General features: G+C 45.0%; 1 protein-coding gene across 10 annotated transcripts in view; it reads right to left on the bottom strand.

Moving 5' to 3' along the window:
* Positions 1–14380, bottom strand: part of LOC149355336 (uncharacterized) — a 290308-nt gene extending 275928 nt beyond the window's left edge. For all 10 annotated transcript variants that reach the window (XR_016291491.1, XR_016291492.1, XM_089583767.1 and 7 more), the window contains exons 1-3: positions 14256–14380; positions 7712–7796; positions 1601–1895 (exon numbers count right to left, since the gene is read on the bottom strand). The gene's annotated coding sequence lies outside the window, so the exon portion shown is untranslated. The remainder of the gene's footprint in view (positions 1–1600; positions 1896–7711; positions 7797–14255) is intronic.
* Positions 14381–19108: the final 4728 nt, after the last annotated feature.

The following is a 19108-nucleotide window of genomic DNA, read 5'->3' as shown; positions in this document are numbered from 1 at the left end:
CAAGAGAAAGACCCCGAAGAAAGCTTCGAGGGTTTATAGGGTGCCGACCCTCAAACACAAATGACATCTCTGTCACAATCACAGATTGGCTCGATAGAAGAAAAGCAGAGGCCTGAAGTTAAATTAAAAACTATGACACGGAGTCATGACATGCCCTCCGATTATTGGCAGATTGTAATTATGACAGCACTGTTTCTTGAACATCTGATTCAGCTGAGCCATTCTGTGGAAGGGATGAGGCCTCCTCACTCCCCCAGCTTTCCCCTGTTGCGCGTGCTGCTCATATCATTTTATGCCGACTGAGTAGCCTCGGGAAGAATCTCATGGGAGGGACGCTCGCATGCTGTGTACCCCCCCACTAAGCAAACGGGAGGCAAGGACCCCCAGTCCCACCCCACGATTTACACCACTGGCTAGAGGGATGGAGCATGCACGATTCTTTTGTGTAGCGTATTTCTGTGAGCATAATCCCATCAAAAGGGACACCCATATTTTCAAGAAGTATTGCCCCACCATCTTTGTTATTGAGGGTACAAACATGAAGATGGAAAAACGACAAATGAGTCTTGTTTGTTACTAGTCTGTTAACAACACATGGGTTATGGCCCATGTTTAGTTTTTCCTTTCGCTTTCCTAGGAGGCAAAACAAACATGTTTATACAGTTTTACCTAGGTCATCAAAGTGTGTTACATGAAGGAAGTCTTTTGTTACAGATTTATGTAGAAAGGTATTTCCATTCCTCATCCAGATGTATTTTCAAACACATTCCTTCTTCTTAGCACTCACTTTACCAAAGAGGTGCTTCAAGGTTGGACACAGATGCTCGTTTATGTAAACAGTTTCCTCCTCCTCAATCCCAAGTCCTTAAGACTTTATGTTGCATTTTTTTTGCCTTTTCAAGAAAGCAGTCACATTTTGACCTTTGTGCGAAATGAATGACAATGTTTGGTGGCCTGTTTTCATCTTGAGTTGGAATACGGTGGCCCTCCTCGATGCAACTGTCCATGAAAGGCAAGCCAATGATTGTGCCAGTTTTTTTTTTTGTTATTTCCAGTACATTTTCACTTTGAGTTTCCGGGACACCTTTTACTTTATACTAAAGGGCCTGAAGTACTGTTCATTCTGAACAAGCCTAACTTCATCGTCCCTCATGTTCACAAGAAGGACATCACGCTCTTCCTGCAACTCTGATAGTTTTCTTTGAGTTCCATGTTTTCGCTTCGCTTCAACTCGACTTACTGACTCTTCATTTCCTCTTAATCCTGGTTTATGAAAGTAAAACTAGATTTAATTTCCCTAGTGTCCTTTCAGAGATCTCACTCCAGGGTTTTAAGCAAGACACAGAACTCCTGTTTAAGGTCATGCTTGAAGTCCTCGAACAGCTTATTTAATTCCTTAGACATCTCTGAGGTAAAACGTTCTGATCACACAACATCACAGAAGACAAAAAAAAACAGGAAAAGAATCTTGCGACCTGTATGTTAGTTGTCAAAAAAAAGCCAAGCAGCTGGACACTACATAGCACTACAGCAGCAGCAGCAACAGTTATGGCATAAAAAAATTCAAATGCTATGATTCACATAAGTGCTGGCCACCAACCTGCGTGGTAAGAGAGTAGGCTCAGTCGATGTGCGGATGTCGCAACTGCTGCTGGCAACTGAAGGTGGGGGCCGCTCAAAGTAGCGCTTTTATATCGCCATTCCAGGGGGCCACGCCAGCACAGTCAGATTTGTTGCCTTCGTACTCGTGCCGTGGTCTCGTGTGGTGACCAGATGTGCTCGTCTTGCCAGGGCTTGCCTTGATGCCTGTGGTGTGCTGTGCTGCTCAGGTTATGCCGGAAACACCTGCGTGGCAGGCTCAGTCGATGTCCAGATGCCGCAACTGCTGCTGCCAACTGAAGGGTATTCCAAAGAAATAAATTGCCTTTTCTCAGCACAATGGCTTAACCATGGCCAAGAAGAGGCTAAAGAGATACCCAACACAGACATTCTCACGGATTAGGTGTGCCGACAGCATATTATAATTTTCCATGTCACAGATTTCCAATAATCAATTCCTGTCTATGGTCAATAGAAATACAAAAATAACACTTTCATTCTGTTAGGATGCAGACGTGAATTTTGAATAAAGCGCTCAACGTCTGGCAACCAAGATTTTTCTTTTACAGTTTTCATGACAGGAACATGCGAATATAACCATAAACCTTTCATAAATATTAATGAAGACTCTAACAAGCTGCCATAAGAAGCTACGTGCATCTGCTTTCACTGATGGTGTCATTTTTAACAATAGTACTCTCGAGAGGTTGTTCACTCTTGTCTACTGTTCTCATCTTTTGGGCCTTTAGATGTGAGATAACATCCTGTAGTGAATTTGTTCAAAAGTGGTGCCAGTCCTGTTTAAGCATGTTAATGGGACGCTACAATGCTTTATGAAGTGAGGCCAGTTATGCTGCAGGTGAATGCTTCATGTCGCATAGCTAGAGATGCCAAAATGGACTACGCTTTCCCTAAACTGATGTTAGTGAATAAACAAAATTCAAGTTGCCAACAAATGAAATGTTGCCTTCAACTCAGCTTTCGAAGGCCTGCTGTTGAGTCTGGAAATGAAAGTGTAGCTGGCAATGTTTGCACACTGTCACCAATCCAGAGTACACCAAGACTGCACACTAGCAGCCACACCAGTATGAGTTAAGCGATAAACGCGTTGTGAAGTAGACTGTCAACACAGACAAATTCTAATTAATATAACAAAGCAGCCAGCAACAACAGTACTTCCCTAAAGTAAGTTTCCATTTGCTATTTTACTCTCCAAGTGACAAAAATTGGTGGGGCCCATTGCAACAGTCTATCCAGACTCATAACAGAAGTTTGCAGTGCACGGTTTCCTGTCTGCTGTAACTTGTTCTTGCACAAGTTGACAGTGCTGCTTCTACAGTGATGGCACTTCGCAGGCTGCCTAGTGATGCCTTGCCAAAGCGTTCATAAGAGGTCAATAATTTGCGAAAGACTTCACAAAAAAGCAACGAAGGGAGAAGTCTGAGAAATAGCAAGGCTGCACTTAGCCTCCACCTAACGTTCTGTCAGATGATGAAACAGTCCAAAACAAGTCCAGTCAATGTAGGTGGCTTAGGCAGATTAGTTCATGCATCCCGCTGGCAGTGCATCGCATCACAGCAAGTTGTTTGCAGAAAAGTGGAAGCTACAAGTGCAGCGCAGAGGTCTGCACAGGTGTGCTATTCTCATGTCTTCACAAGCCAACCACATAGGCATGCAAGCCAGTGCCTGACACTTGTATTCCCCCCTCAGCTACGAACAACTTGTGAGATGTCGGCTGTCAGAATGGCAGATCTCAAAATAGGTAGAGAGATAGGGACTCCAGTGCTGTCTTTTGTACCACTCATTTTAAAGAGCTTGTTTTGTGGCACTATGCACATTCTTCTGACTAATTCTGGAAGACTATAAGACAAGTCTATAACAATTTTTCATAGTGAGACAGAAGAATGAGCACGTGTGTCACAAAACAAGCTCTGTAAAATGAATATCCAAAAGACACCACTGAAGGCCCCATCTCTCTTCCTATTCTGAGCTCTGTCATACTGACAGCCAACATCACACAAGTTGTTCACAGCTCAGTCGAGGCTACAAGCATGAGGCCATGGATTGCATGCCTGCGTGGTTGGCTTGTAAGCCCGTGAGAACAGTACACCTGTAGAAACTATTGCCTGTGCCCATAGCTTCTACAATAACCAAGGAAATCTGTGACACACACATTATTTACCCAGCGATCATGTGTACACCAAATGACATTATGCGAGTCATATCCGATGACGATGCTCTCTTTTTTTGACAGAAGGGCATCTACTAAGAACGCCAAACGCAAGGTTTTCAGTCAGCTCAGGACAACGCCAGGTGTATAGATACTAAGTGTTGTGTTTTGTTGGGTTTAATGGCGCATAAGCAGCTAACACTATCATGCGCCAAGCTGAAGATATAGGAAAACTCTTCTCTGCAGATTTTAGCTAATATTTGAAAAAACAGTGGTGTAGAGGGTCGAAAAAGTTTGTTTGCTTTACCTCGTAATGAGAGAGGAAAGAAATTTTATAAATACCAGCTAGTAAAAGCTTTAATGAAGGCCAGGTAACCTCACCAGTGCTCCTTGTCTAGGCAAGGAAATTGAAGTTCCCAACCAATCTAATAAACACCTCAGCCTTCTTCTCAGGGATGAGAACATGGCTGAAATGCATCATAATAAGCGTAGCAGTGGATTAAAATTTACAGTTTCTCAAGAACACCTGCTTCTTTTAAAAAGCTTAAAACACAAGACGTGTTAACAATGGCATTTTAACCTAAGAATAGCCAGGGTGTAAAGGAATGCATTCATTATAAAACTTAGTAAGGTGCTTCTTTCTCATTTTTTTTTAGTTTTGAACAAGAGAATAAAATATGGTTTACTATGAGCTCATCTCCCCATCTTTCACAAAGAGGTTTGTCTTGTTTCGTTAGTAAGAAATTATGTGTAATGTTTGTATGTCCATTGTGGAGATGACATAAAATTACTTCTGTAAATCGTTCTTGGTGCCTGCATGTCTTCCATTCACCCAGGACATGGCTTTATGAAGTGCAGCTTGTTGTTAACTCCATTGTGCCATGAGGCCTGCCATTTTCTTTTCAGTTTATTTTGAACAGACTTCATGCAGTTTTTATGTGGTATGTTTACTAGTTTTACTTCACCATTGCGGGCGAGTGCAGCACAAGCATCAGCGCTCTTGTTCCCGCTGATTCCCACACGACTAGGAACCCAGCAGAACTTTATTGTGCATCCTTGTGTCTCACCTTTTATCACATTATGTTTCCTATTAAGGGTTCGACTGCATTTCTGGGGTTTATTGCTGCAATTAGGCTGAGGGAGTCAGAGTAGCTAACACTGTTCTTTATGTTTTTCTTCATTATTTGATCTACAGCTACAGCAATGGTGAAGCATTCTGCTGTAAAAATTGAAGCACAATGGGGCAGCCTGACTACTTCCTTCCACTTCCCTTGTATTATCGAACTCCCTACATAGAGTGCTGTTTCAGAACCGTCTGTGTAGAAATCGGTGTAATTCTCGTATTTTTCTCTTACGGCAGAAATCTCTTGCTGTGCACATTCCTGTAGGTTCGCCTTTTCTGAAAGTGTGTAAGTGCGAAATTGCATACATTAGGAAACGTGTACCAAGGTGGCAATGGATCGGGTCTCCATGAAACACCGGGAAGTGCGCCTAGTATGTTTATTTCTTGGCATTTTTCTTCGAAGCGGAGGAGGAGTGGTCTGGCATTATGCGAGTCATATCTGATGACGATGCTCATTTTTTCTCGCACAAGGGCATCTAAGGCCAAAGAGCACCAAACGCAAGGTTTTCAGTCAGCTTGGCCCAACACCGGGTGTATAGGGCCTAAGAGTAGAGAGTATGTGCATGATTATAGTGAGTCGTGAAGGTGTATAAGTCAGGTGAAATGGCCTGAAGTGGTGTATAGCACCTAAAAATTGCAGTATGAGTTGTTACACATTAAAGATGAAGCCAAGCAGCCTCAACCACAGTCCTTGCTCGAGCAAGAAGGACAAGGCACCTGGCAGGTAACACCAAGCTCAGCCTTCTCCTCAGCGGTGAGAAAGAGCTGGGGTCACCTGGAATAAGAGATCTCTCATAAAAAGCCTACATGAATTAAATATTTACAAAACACTCTCCAAACAAAACATGCAATCGTCACCTGAAAGTAAAGAAGGGCCCATTCGCATGTGCTGTCATTGTTCTGTCTCTAATCTCAGGCACATGATTCGTGTATGAACAACTGAGATCTGGGCTCCGAATTTTGCGCATTGTAGGGCTGGAGTATCCTTTAAAAGATGCGACTATGTGATGCATGGGTCTCCTATTCTCACTCTGCAGAGAGCACCTTCTTTGAATCTATTTTGTTTTTCTGTGGCATGCCTTCCAATTCTTGTTTTACTGCATGCAGTTTGTTCTCTGTTTCTTCGTGCCAATCCTGCTGCCACTCTCTGCGGAGTGCAGTATTAAAATGTGGCCCGAGGTCCTGGTACGGAAATCGGTTTACAGTGATCACAATCTGCTCGGCAGCTGACACAGCAAGTCTATCAGCTTCCTCACTGCCATCCCAGTAACCCACCCTGCCCACCATTGCCCAGTAACCTGGCACCCAGCATACTCTGATTTTAAGCTTCAATGTGCATGCAGATATAAGGAATTTCAAGAGGGAATTCATAACAGGGTTTTGATAGGGTTTCCCAGAGGACAGGGCCATAACCACACTTAAGGAGACTGAGTAAATAAAAGAGGTTGAAATTTTCTCTTGTAGGATGGATCTAACAGCTAACAGGATACCAAGACATTCTGCAGTAAATATGCTTGTGTGTCTATTCACAATTTTCGTTTCGGAGAACTGACAGCTGTGAGCCGCACATACAAATGAAGAAGTCTTGAAGGCATCTGTGTAGAATACTATGCACTGATACTTTTCTTGTAGGGACATGAAGTGCTCTTTTATGCCAATTGGCGACCCATGTTTGCCAACCTCATGAAAAGATGTGTCACAGTCAGCCGAATGCACTTCCCAGGGAACAATTTTGTCGTTAGAAGAAGTCACCAGAATATTGGAGACTGGTATGTTCATGTCTTGGAAAAGTGTGGTGACTCTAATGGGCAAAGATGGTGTTTCCCACGGTCAGTTTGAGAACAGCAGTGTATTGGTTGGGTTTTGCAATAGCATGTTGCATGGATGGTCAGAAGAGATAATGCCTTCCTGGCGTATGCCCTAATTGTAAACTTCCAGCGTTGTTCAAGTGACCATCAGTACGCCTGAACATGCAAACTGGCAATTGGGCTTGCACAGAAAGCACCAGCAGACAGCCGCAGATCCAGGTGGTATACTGCATCGAGTATTTTTAGGGTGGTTTTTCGTTCTGACCTGTACACTACTGAGCCATGTACGTGATAGAATGCAATTTTATTGCACTGACAAAGAAAAAAAACATATTAAGCTTAGTTTTTCTTCAAAGCGCATAATTTTAGTATCAGTTGTATAGGTCATTGGTTTCTACTCTCGTACAAAATGTCAACACTCTACAGATGGATTTTAAGACAAACGTACATTAGCAGAAAACATTAGAAATACCAGACAAAATTTCAATCTAGTTTTCAGCTCCAATGCATGCTGCGGCTATCTCTTAGATTCCTTACCAATTTAGTAGCCATAGCTTTTGTTATAAGAGCTGTACAGCCAACTTTTGAAAACCATTTTCAATCTCACTCCACCTTAATTATCTCACTCAAGGCGTTATGACTGATGCTGGAAGTGCCACCAAATCCCACTTTGAGCAACCAGCAAGAAAAATGCGTGTGCTTGGCACCTTTACTCCAAACTGTTACGAATCAACCTTTTTCTGGTATGATACACACTCATCTAAGACAGCAGCAAACTCACCACAGCAGCTGCCTCCACAACTGAGAACACACTGGAGCTCAGTGATACGAGTGAACACTGCAGGTTTTCTCATCAAACCACCAGGATGCCATGGCTGTCAGCTGTGACAATGTGCAGTATATCATTGCTGAGGACACTGTATCTGATGAAGTGCACTGGTTGCTACCATCATCAACCTTGCTTCAAGCAGCAACAGTTTCAGATCTTATTCAATAATAAATGAAACTCACACTTCACCTCCAAGCACTTGGTCCCCCCCCCCCGCCAGTTGCAGGAAGTATGCACCCACGGCAAGGAACTGTCTGATCACTACACCTGCAAGCAAGCACATATGGTACAGAGAAATAGAATAATCCACAATGACCCGGCCAAATTTATAAAGACTGCTTATAAAAATTACTTATATTATAATACTTGCACAGTTCGCTCCACTGAAACAGCAGACAGACATAAAAACTGGCAGAGGCTCAGCTTGGTTAAGCCCGGAAATTGCAAAAGCAACTTAACTATCACTATCACTATCATCACTATCACTGCCATTTTGTGCTAAGAAGACACTCATGCTGCCCAAAGGAACTGCACACTGGGTGAAAGTAAAGTTCCTGTATATGCTACCAAAGGTAGCAGAGTTGCGCGTCTGTTTTCCCTCGCCGCTCCGAACGCCATTCGCCGAGAGGCGGTCACATGATTTTCGTGACATCGTGTGTTCAACACTCTGCGGAGAAGCTGACTTCACAGGTGCAGCGCCGAGCGAACCTTTGTCTGCTCGACGCGTCATGTGAGCTCGCGCTGTCGGCTACATTCATTTGTTTTCCGTGCACACCTGTGACGTCAAGTTTGGTGTTCTGCAGTGGCAGTGACGGGCGCAGTCGTCAGCTATCACTGGGTGCAGTGCGCCAAACTGCAGCAACCGCACGGGAAACGGCAAAGCGTTTTACGCAGTGCCATGTGGAAGGTCGGCAGCCGAAGTGCGTCGGCGCCTCAAGTGGCTCTTGAGGATAAACCTCTCCTGTTTGCGGCTGTGAAAGGCTTACAGTATTGATAAATAAATGAAAATTTCTAACATGTTCCAAGATTTACCAGCGCCATCACAACCAACATTTGCCTGTTTCAACAGCGAAATCAGAATTGCATTGGTAAAAACATTTTTCATGTGTCGACATTTGTTTACCTTGAACAAATCATTAGTTTTTTTCCTAACTTACACACATTATCAAATAAGGAACAGGCAACGAAAATCTTGTTTGTCTATATCTTTCACTTAGTGTCCTTTTATGGATACTAGTTTGAGCCTATACCTGTCCCTCGAAGCAGTATTTGTAGCATATCACTGCATTAAAATTGTACAGAATTTTCAGTCTGCATCTGCAACTTTTCGGCCCTTCACTAGGGCAGGCTCTGCTTACTCTGCTGTTGCTTCGAGCCTTCTGTAGTGATTGTTCGAGGTGAAATACAAGGGACAATGAATGTTCAAGAACCAAATTCCATGCAAAGTTTTGCTACATTTCGATGCCAGTCTCACCTGCATAAACATTTAATTTGCCTATGCAGCTGCTGCGTGGCTTAGTGGTTACAGCTCTCGGCTGCTGACCCGAATGACGCAGGTTCGATCCCAGTCGCGGCGGTCGAATTTCGATTCGCCGATTCACAACAAGCATGCGGCGGTGCTTGTTGTGAAAAAAGCAATTCATCGCTATACTCTTTTTGTTCTTAAGACGTGCACGCAGGAAGACAGGATGGGACAGACGCTGCCTCATCTGGAACGGAACTGCTTGTTCTTCTGAAATTGCTGGTTCCAGAAGGGAAAAAAATTCGCAGGCTGTTTCCAGTCTTTTTTCGTCAGTTTGTCATGATTACGATTTGCTGTTAACCTTTGGCGATTTCTTTTCCATGCTGTATGCACGCCCTCGGAAAATCAGATTAGTTTTCAGCGTTACGTTTAGAAACTTGTCATCAAGTCAATCTATTTAAAGGAGAAAGAAAAAAAGCCCAAGCGCCCTACACAGCGAGCTACGCAGCCCCTGTACGTATGAGAAGTGGCTTTCCTGCACAGCTTGGAACATGATGGCGGACCTTCGCGCAACTCTGCTCCCTGCGGGAGCATATACAGGAACTCTAGGTGAAAGCAGAACCTAGTGAAAAGGGAGGAGATGTGGTTGTGCCAAGCAGGCGAGACAAGGGAATGCTGATTAACATTTAGTGCAGACTGAAACACCACTGGTGAACAACAAAGGCAGTGATCAGACACAGGTGAATAGTGTGTTTGCTATGTAAAAAGATTCATAATTCGTGAAGACTTACCCCTGGTCAGAAGTGCAATGCAACAGGAACACAGCAATCAAAACATGCTAAACATCACAAGGGTTTTCACTAGTGGAGGAGTACCATACAATTTTGTGTAAAGGCTGCACCCATGTGTGGGCACAAGGCCTGTTTTGGAGTAATTAGATAACTGAACAAAAAATACGATTATATGTTTTTTTATTCATGTATGGGCCGCACCTTTAAAATTCAAACCCTTGTTAGCACCAGGAGAGATGGAGTGCTCCAAACAAATCAAAATGACCATCAGAGAGAAATCTGTAAGTATTCTGGTGATCTCCAAACCACACAAGATAGTTATATAGAGATAAGCAAGCTAAGACATTGTATAACAGAAGGCAGGTGGTGTTACAACATAAATATTGCTGCACACTTTGGCAAAAAAAAAAAAGAAAGGTGGGAACCATCTCATGGTGTATTTACAACTCAAGAGAATCAAAGTGCCTGAATACTTTTCATGGCAAAACACTGATTACTAGCTGCAGCAACTTGCAAGAGTGAAACTGTAGCTTTATGCATTGTGAAAATGGCAAACCCCAGATTCTATTCAGTGATGAATCAAAGGTGAAAACTAAAATCATTACACCTGACAAAATGGAACGGTTAGAATAAATGGTGTTTGAGCTTAGAAAGAACTCTGCCGTAATTGAGCAAATGATGAACAGTATTGAGATCTCTGCGCAATACAGCTGTGCTATGCTATATGGATGACTTGCTGGTTCCTGGCAGTGGCTAAAATAGCCATGTCTCAACTGAAGCAAGCCCTGGGTGTGTTACAGCCTGCCAGAATATTACAGTGCTATCCAAGTGCACTTCTGGAAGCTATGAGCTTGACTATTTGGCATTCAACATTGTCAAAAACTGCTTCCAGCCTGAAGAGGTCAAACAAAATCCATATAATCGAGGCAAGAACCATGTAAGGTTTGTCTGCAGATTTTTGAGCCTTACGGGATATTTCAGGAAGTTCATGTAGGAAAGGGTGAACATCTTACTTCATAAAGAAAGACAAGCTTGAGGAGTCAAGCAACTGCCGACACTTGAATGGCTTAACCCCATAATGCCCAGTGCCATGAATTGCACAGCACACACACAATGTCAAAGACAGTAAGGCATGAACAGAGGTTTAACATGTGCTCTGACAGCTAGCTATCAGTTTCCAGAGAGATAGGTTGTCTCGCAGAGAAGACAGAGTGCACTGAGTTCCACCCTTTGCAATGTCTACACGTAAGATGTTTCAGCACAGAAGAGAACCTAGATAGAGGTCAGAGGTCAACACTTCGATTTTTGTTTGCTGTTGTTGTTGGCCTCTTTGGCGTGGCACATACCCACACTGGGAGTTTGGCCAGGGTGCACCGAAAGTTCAAACAGGTGGGAGGAGGGACACAGTTACGTAATTAAGTTAGACAGTCATTGGTTAAAAGGAAATCATTTTGAAAATTATAGCAGAGGAACCTGCCTGATGAGAGGATATGTCCCTTTAGGATATGTCCCTCGGTGCTTGCCCCAAAGGAGAAGAGAACCAGAATAGAAAGCGGGAGCCCTAATCATGTGAGGAAGGTCTCTCTTCGCAGAGAAGCAAACTGCCAGCAGGAGAGGAGAAAGTGATCAAGTGATTCAATTTCACATGTCTAACAGAGATTTCATAGAGAGCGCTCTGATCAGCACATATAAAGATTTAATAGCGAACTGCACAAGGGGAAACTAAAAAGGAATGCCAGATGCTGAAAATCCACTGTAGCAAGAAGAACTCTCATGACTCAAGGAGTGCAGATGAAGGAAATGAAAGTGTGCTATCGTCAAGTGCACAGCATTTGGAATAAACAGGACCACAGGTCCACAAAGGGCAGACTTTGCTAAAAAACAGCCATCCCATCAAAAGCAATGCCACAATGTCCAAGTGTCCATTGAAAAACAAAGAACGGTTCACATGAGAGTTCCTCAAGCCTTCGAGCACTGTCAAGACAGAACCCCTGACAGCAAGTATAATAACCACAGAAACAATGCCAGGGATTTTGAGAAAGGCCAACACAATAACTAGAAGCTCAGCAATGAATAACTGCAATCAAGAGCCCTCGAATACATGCCAATAGCTTTCTTTCCGTTTTGCTGGAAGGCATCGGTGAGAACTGCAGTATGGGTAGAAAAATTGACCAGCTGCTGCTCTACAAACCCATTTAAAACACTGGCAGGCAAATTCTTTGGATTCTTTGGTAGAGTGCAGCCGAAGTGGACTCAAGTCAAAGCAGAAAGCTTTTTGACTAACTGGGCTAGACAATTGGGTGTTTAAGTTTGCACTGTATTCCTCCCTAGCTTTAAGTATAGTCCTTTTAAATGGAGCTGTAAAGAATATGTAATTTATCCAATTGTTTTGGGAATTAGTAGCTCACTGTATGAGAAAGCATTCCTTGCATGGCCAGCCGCACGAAAACATGCAATGACGATAAATATGGTATTCAACACCAACAAAAAAATACTGCAGAATTTTTTTAATCCTCACTGCTGCAGCAGAAGGCACTGTTTACACTGCCAGCTTCCAAAACATACACAATGGAGGCAGATTGCAACATTAAGCGACAAGAGCTGCAATAAAAGGCAGGTTGAACTCTAAGGTGAGGTGTGGCCATGCATGGCAGCATTGTTCACTGCTGAATCGAAAGCAGACACGTGCACACTTGAGTGACAAAGATTCATTAAAATATTTGTCTTAGTTACTAGCTCATTTCATGGCCTTTATGTTTTTCATATCAGTGGCATGCACAGCTTTGCTGGTTTCGGACTGATGTAGTTGTAGACTTCGCGTGATATTTTGTTTACTTAGTAAATATGCAAAAACATGGAAGCATTGGTATCAGTTAACACGATTTTTAAGACATACAAATATACATTCTTTTATTTTAAAGAATACATATTTCACTGTTCTAGACAGTGAGCTTTATCTAATGCACAATGGCATTCTCAATGGCAATGCAGTTATTATTTTTGCGTTTGATACCTCCGCAAATTCTATGAGGAGGCCCCACTGCAACACGAGCCCCACCCCAAACAAAATTTCTGGCTATGCCACTGCCAGGGAGGCTTATAATCTCCGCCCTGAGAAAAAAAAAAAAAAACGTAGCCAAAAGTGGCGACGGGTACTGCATGTCAAGATGGGTCACCGCAGTAATTGAAAGCGAAGGTCACTTCCCACCCTTGCAGGAGTTGAGATAAGCATTTTTCCCAGCTGCTACTAATTGTGACCCGGGCCGAGCAGTTGGAGACAGCACGAATACAACGCAGTACGAAGCAGTAACTGGAAGTAGCGGCAATTTTCTCGCTGGCGTCTCAGAACCCTCCTCGCAGCGTCGCCCCTCTTCCTCCTGTTTTTCTCCCTTCTCCTCTTTTTCTTTCACGGCTGTTGCGCTCTTCGGTCTATTCCTCCGGCGAGTCTGCCTCCGCGCACCGCCGCCGCGAATCTGCGCGTCTTCTGGACCGCGGCCTGGTCAGCGCGCCTCTCAATGTGCTGACGCATGAGCACGTAGGTGGTGGTGGAAACGTTTATTGCCAATGATGTAAATCGTAGGGGCGCCTGGTTTGCCGCAAAAGTTTGCATGATGACGAGAATTGGTCTGGGTATCGGGCATGCAGCAGTATTGGGTATTGAGCAGTCCGGGTTTGTAGTTGTCGCCAATGTGCAGCCTGCGCTATGGTGAGGGACGGAGCAGGGGGTGCGTATTCCCTTCCTTTGTCTCGGTAATACGAGAGAATATCACGGAAGGAGACCAGGTAGTGCGCGGGCCGCGGGCGAACGGACCGTCGTGTGAATCGCCCTTTAACGCCCTTTAAGCGAGGAACGTGCCGGCCACACAAATGGCTCGAAGGGCAACGCGAAAATCGCGAGCCGGCCGTCCTAGAAGCTCGCCAAGAGCAGAACAGCTGTGAAAGAAAATACGAGCAGAATCGCTTTATTAAGGCGAAATCCTTTAATGCCTCATACTGTCGTGAGCAGGGAATGCTAGCAAGTGTGTTCGAGTTCCGGCGAAGAAAAAAAAAACTTTATTGAGACTGGGAATCGAACCAGGGCGTTTGGCACTTCAAGGGTAGTCGCTGCCATTCCGTCACGAACACGGTTTGAGCAAGAATAAAGGCAGATCTAGTGAACGCACGGGTTTCGTGAGTGAAATAAAACAAATAAAAAAATGCAAATATGAAAAGAAACAAAATAATAAAGAAATTAAACTATAAAGCATGAAAAATATTAAAAAAACACAGACAGCGCGGTCCAGAAGACGCGCAGATTCGCGGTGCGCGGAGGCAGACTCGCCGGAGGAATAGACCGAAGAGCGCAACAGCCGTGAAAGAAAAAAAGAGGAGGAGGAGGATAGCGGAGGAGGAGGGGCGGCGCTGCGAGGAGGGTTCTGGGACGCCAGTGAGGAAATTGCCCCCTAAACTGGCAAGCAGCCAAGTGTCACTCACGCGGGGGCCTGTTCCCATGCGGTAGCACGCTCCTTCGTTGGATTTGAAGCGCGCGGGCAGCGGTCGTACAGCAATCAGAAGGCCACGGCCGTCACTTGGCTATGCAAGTCCAAGTCCTACGCCGCCCTCCCCGGTACATAGAGTGCCCCGGTAGAGGTCTCGTTTCTCTGGTAAGTGCGAGATGGCGTCACGGGTACCAGTGCTGTGAAGCCTTTCGGTTTTGGTTTTCCGTCGCCGCAAACAATGGGGATTTCCAAATAATTCTGACCGAATCAGGCAAGTACCCCACCTAAATGTAGTATAAAGCAAAACTGACCACCAAATGCAACCTCTGTCCGAAATTTGAACCCGAACAAACGCGCAGTTATGCCGAAATAATTTTTTCCGATTTTCTCTGATTTACGCAACAGTCGGTATTCTTGTTTTCACCAAAAAGCGACCAAGCTTATCAACACAACTGGTCGGGCTAGAAAGGATCCACTGATCTCCACTGGGGGGCTGGATGGTGCATCGAGCAGGGGCCCGATTCTCGACATTCGCCAATCCGCCATGAGCGGGGCGCGTACCCGTGACGTGTGAATCGGGGTGGTGCGAAAATGCTTAACAGCACAATAGAATGACGACATTGAAGAATAAAGAAAAAAGTATGACAAAAAAAAACAGTGTCGTCTGCTACTTGGCGCCAAGTACAAAAAACACCGCCGAGTTGCGGAGCGAAGGTGAGTTAGCACAGTAGCGCCGTAGAAATGGTGCGAGTTACCAGCTCCTCTCAAGCACCCAGTTCGCCGACTACCTCACAGATGGCGCCACCATCCCAGTGACGACGCCTTCCCCGCTGCCGCTCGGAGCAAGGGAGACGACCTACGAGTTGCGTAGTGTTGTGTAGTAGCCTGCCCGCCATGCGGTGCGCTTGCCTAGCCCTTCTCGAGCTCAGCTGCAATGCTCAGGCCCAGTGTAATTATTGCAAATATGTGTTGGCAGCAATAAAGGCTGTCTTCTAAAGTACCCAAGCCTGGCCTGTGGTCCTCTAGCCCCAGCAACGCCCTCACAATGGACGGTGAAATGCGTTGCGGCGGCGGTCTCGGCGTACTCGCCGCACACATTAGAGAGTTTTAGTATAGCGTCACCCTATCGCTTTGGGTCATAGGGGAATAGCGGGATGCTACTGCGCATGCGCAGAACGCTATCGGCCCTTGGGTGAGCGGGCGACGCTAACGCTAAATCGGCGAAATAGCGTGCGCCCCTTGCGCCCCTAAGCCGCTTTACGTTGGGACAACATGGCGGCGCCCGCCGAAGCGGGCCCTCTCGCTTCATCACCGATTTGTCGTTGCCGCTGCTCTGTGGCTCACGCTCACATCAAACTAAAGGCGCACGAGGCTTTCGCTTTGGCTGAAGTTGCCTGAACAACAAAATTTTAGCGATAAAACACGCCTAATTTTCAGATTGCTTCCGTGTTTACAGAGCTGCTAGGCTTAGCGAGTACTCGTCGACTGACGTCAGAAAGCGCGGGAGGTTTGAACTACTGATCTCCACAAACAGGTTTGCAATTTTTTACCAGACCTTCACGCGCGTGCGACCTGTATATATTTATATTTATCATGTATAATGTAAATATATTTATTTTCAGTGTACTCCTCCCCCTGTCCTTTCTACTATCCCCTCACTTCTTTCTCTTCACTTCTACACACTGCCTGCTATCCTTTATTTCCGCTGCCCCAGCTCAGGTGCTTCCAGCAGCGATAGCAGATGCAGTGGTAGAAAAAATTTTCTACCTTCCATATTCAATGCAAAATATTAAAAAGAAACCATTACTACTACTACTCTTCCTGTGTGAATAGCCTTGGCTCGGATTGAACATGTCCGCATTTTAAAAAAATATTTGCATCATTTTTCGTTTTTCCTAATTAGTAATTGGTAACTGAAACAGTTTGCGCGTCATTTTATTTACACAGTAAAAAAGTGCAGCATATATATCAACTTATTTGTTCTGAAAGCTTCACTTTCCCGCCGTCATGGCGCTGCCTTCAAGCAACGCAAAGCGACCATCCGCGACCTTATTCTATAGACAGAAAACGTGAACCCGTTCCCCTAACGCTAAGCGCATGCGGATAGGGTCACCCTATTCGCCACGACGCTATTCTAAAACGCTCTATTAGCTGAGTGATGGTGCTGAATGCGACGCTAAAGACCCTGTGGCCGGTCGTCACGGAAATATGAGTTTAGCGGTAATTGTACTGCATGAAGCGACCGCTTATTGCCCGAAGCTATCGCGCAGCGTGTCGCGTCTCCGCACTTGTGAGATGCGATCAGCGTCACGGGGAGAGGAATTGGCGGAGAAACGGCTGGCTCTCGGTCGTAACCTCAACGCGTTAGTGGCGTTGGAAAGCTTTACTTCACCGTGTCACCTCTTCAGGTGCACAGACCTTAACGCTACCCTTGGTTACGTTTGCAAGTGGCCGCGCACGAAACGCGACTGCGAATCGCGTCAAGTGCAACGCTATGAGCGCGTACGTCTTATTATCAAAAGCGTCAAATGCGAAAGCAAAATTGGGAGATATTGTTTCCCGCCAGTACTTAAAGAAAAACAGACACAGCTAAAAGTCCACTGTCAACAGAAGCATGTATTCCACAGTGTTGGCGTTTCACTTCTGAATAGGACATGGTACTCATCTTTTGCTTTGTGAACATTAACCAAGTCTGCCTGCAAGCAGACCTCACGGACTTTATATAAAAGCACCTCACGAATGCATGGCGTAGAGTGGCAGGTACATTATTTCATTCAAATAAAAAAAGGCTCTCAATAATGCTATTTAATTTCAATGTTTGAAAAGGCCCTCAATCTCGCTAATTCTGTTTAACAATGAGCACACAGCACTTACAAGGGCATATAGGAAGGTACACCACTCGTGTGATGCAAGTACGAACCAAAATGTGAGAGATGAAACAAAATTTTGTCATGCCCATAATTCCTTTGCTGTAGGACAACAGTAATGCATCTACAGCAGCTCCTTTCAATGCAGCAGCATTCCTTGTAAGAGGGCAACGTGTGATGTCAAGAGAGGTAAGTCGGCTGGAAAAATATATGTCGGCTGGAAAAATATATCTTCACATACGCTACTCAACATTGGGGAACGGGACGAATATAGAGGGGGATAGTGAACGTGGAGGGTGATGCCACATTACAAACAGATAATCCAGTGTGCAAGACACTTGCTTTATTTGCTTCATGCAAGTTATTGGTTTAGTTTACTGGGGTTTAACGTCCCAAAGCGACTCAGGCTATGAGGGACGCCGTAGTGAAGGGCTTCAGAAATTCCAACCACCTGGGGTTCTTTAACGGGCATGCAAGTTATTATCATAGCATGCACATACACGTGTATTATCTAGTGCACATGTCATATCAAGCCTGAACATGTGTCAGGGTGAGGTCAAGGAGCTGAAGGAGAATAAAAACAACGGTGAGTTAAGAAGGAAGGACAGCAACACAACAAGAAAAGCACAAGCATCTACAGCAGCACGATAACACACAAAGGGGGCAAGAAATGCAAGGCTAACATGGCCCATAGTATTTGAAGGAGGCAGCAGACAGTACTCCGATTGATTGATATATTTTGTCGGAAGACTTAGACGTAATGATTTCTCTATTCAATGCAATGCAGTCGCAACTGCTTCTCCTTGATAGGGATTCAGTGCAGGAGCACGTTATCATAACAACAAGCAATGAGGCCCACATTCACGGCATAGGTATTATTCGAACAATTTTTATTAGCATCAATAACTTTTGTTTTCAACTGTAAGTGAACCAAAATTTTTCTCGCCGCTGCATGAATGTTAAGGGCAATCCAAAAGAGCGCATGCTATCGGCACCGTGAGAGTGCTTGTACTGCTTTCATAATTAGTTAAGTTGGGGTCGCCATGTGGAATGTTGCCTTAACAATCGCGCCGATGCATCAGTAAAACATGTAAAAAAGGCCGAACATGCATGTTACTGCTTCACACGTGCGCGTGATGTTCTGCTATCTCTTCGCCGCGAACCTGGTTAGAGAGCGAAAGCTATGGCGTATCTAACGTTGAGTGCGTTCCGGGTAGGCAGCGCGGCCATCCTGCCACCCTAGCAGGTGGCAGTTAATGGTTGATCGCTACAGTTTGCTCACCCAATGAATGCTGCGGCCTTTTGCTGCTGTGCCGCGTGTCTGCCACAACGTTGTCATGCAGCCAACATCTCTCACTCACCACCCCGCGTAACTCTAAGCGCGATTCAGGCATCCACTGAAACAGCTGATGAGCTGCGCTCAAATTTCGCTTTAGGAAGTAACGTAATCGTCGGTGGTTTTTTTTTTTTTTTGTTTTGCAGCGCAGGAACGAAATTCAGCCATATTACTTTCAGTTGGGTCAAAGTCTACCGTACAAGTGATGTCGGCGGGGAAAAAAAATGAGGCCCGTGCGGGAATCGATCCCGGGACTTCACGCCTGATAGGCGAGAATCATACCACAAGACCAACGGGCACTGGAGGCAGCGACGTAATTAACTGGACACTTTCGTCACATAGTAACTTTCCGGGAAATTCAATACCTTTTGTGGTTGATAACTAGTGATCCGACACTTATTTAAAAAAAAACAAGTTGTAATGCAGTGCCTAGAATACTAGCTTGTGTGATGAGGGCCAGCGCTACGCATTGGAATCGGGCGGCTCTGTTTGAAATGAAAGCCCAGAGATGGCGGCAGAGCGCGCTGCTTGTCGGGACGGTTCTGGGGCAGCAGACGACGCGGTTTTCTAGCTTCGGAAGGCAGCAACCTGCTTTGGTGAGTGCATGTTTAACCTGCTTGTGCGCGTATTGCTTGTTGATCGAGG

This window comes from Amblyomma mixtum, chromosome 3, assembly GCF_055824585.1.
Source record: "Amblyomma mixtum isolate Tamu chromosome 3, ASM5582458v1, whole genome shotgun sequence".
NCBI lineage: Eukaryota > Metazoa > Arthropoda > Arachnida > Ixodida > Ixodidae > Amblyomma > Amblyomma mixtum.
This window is presented reverse-complemented; position numbering and strand designations above follow the sequence as displayed.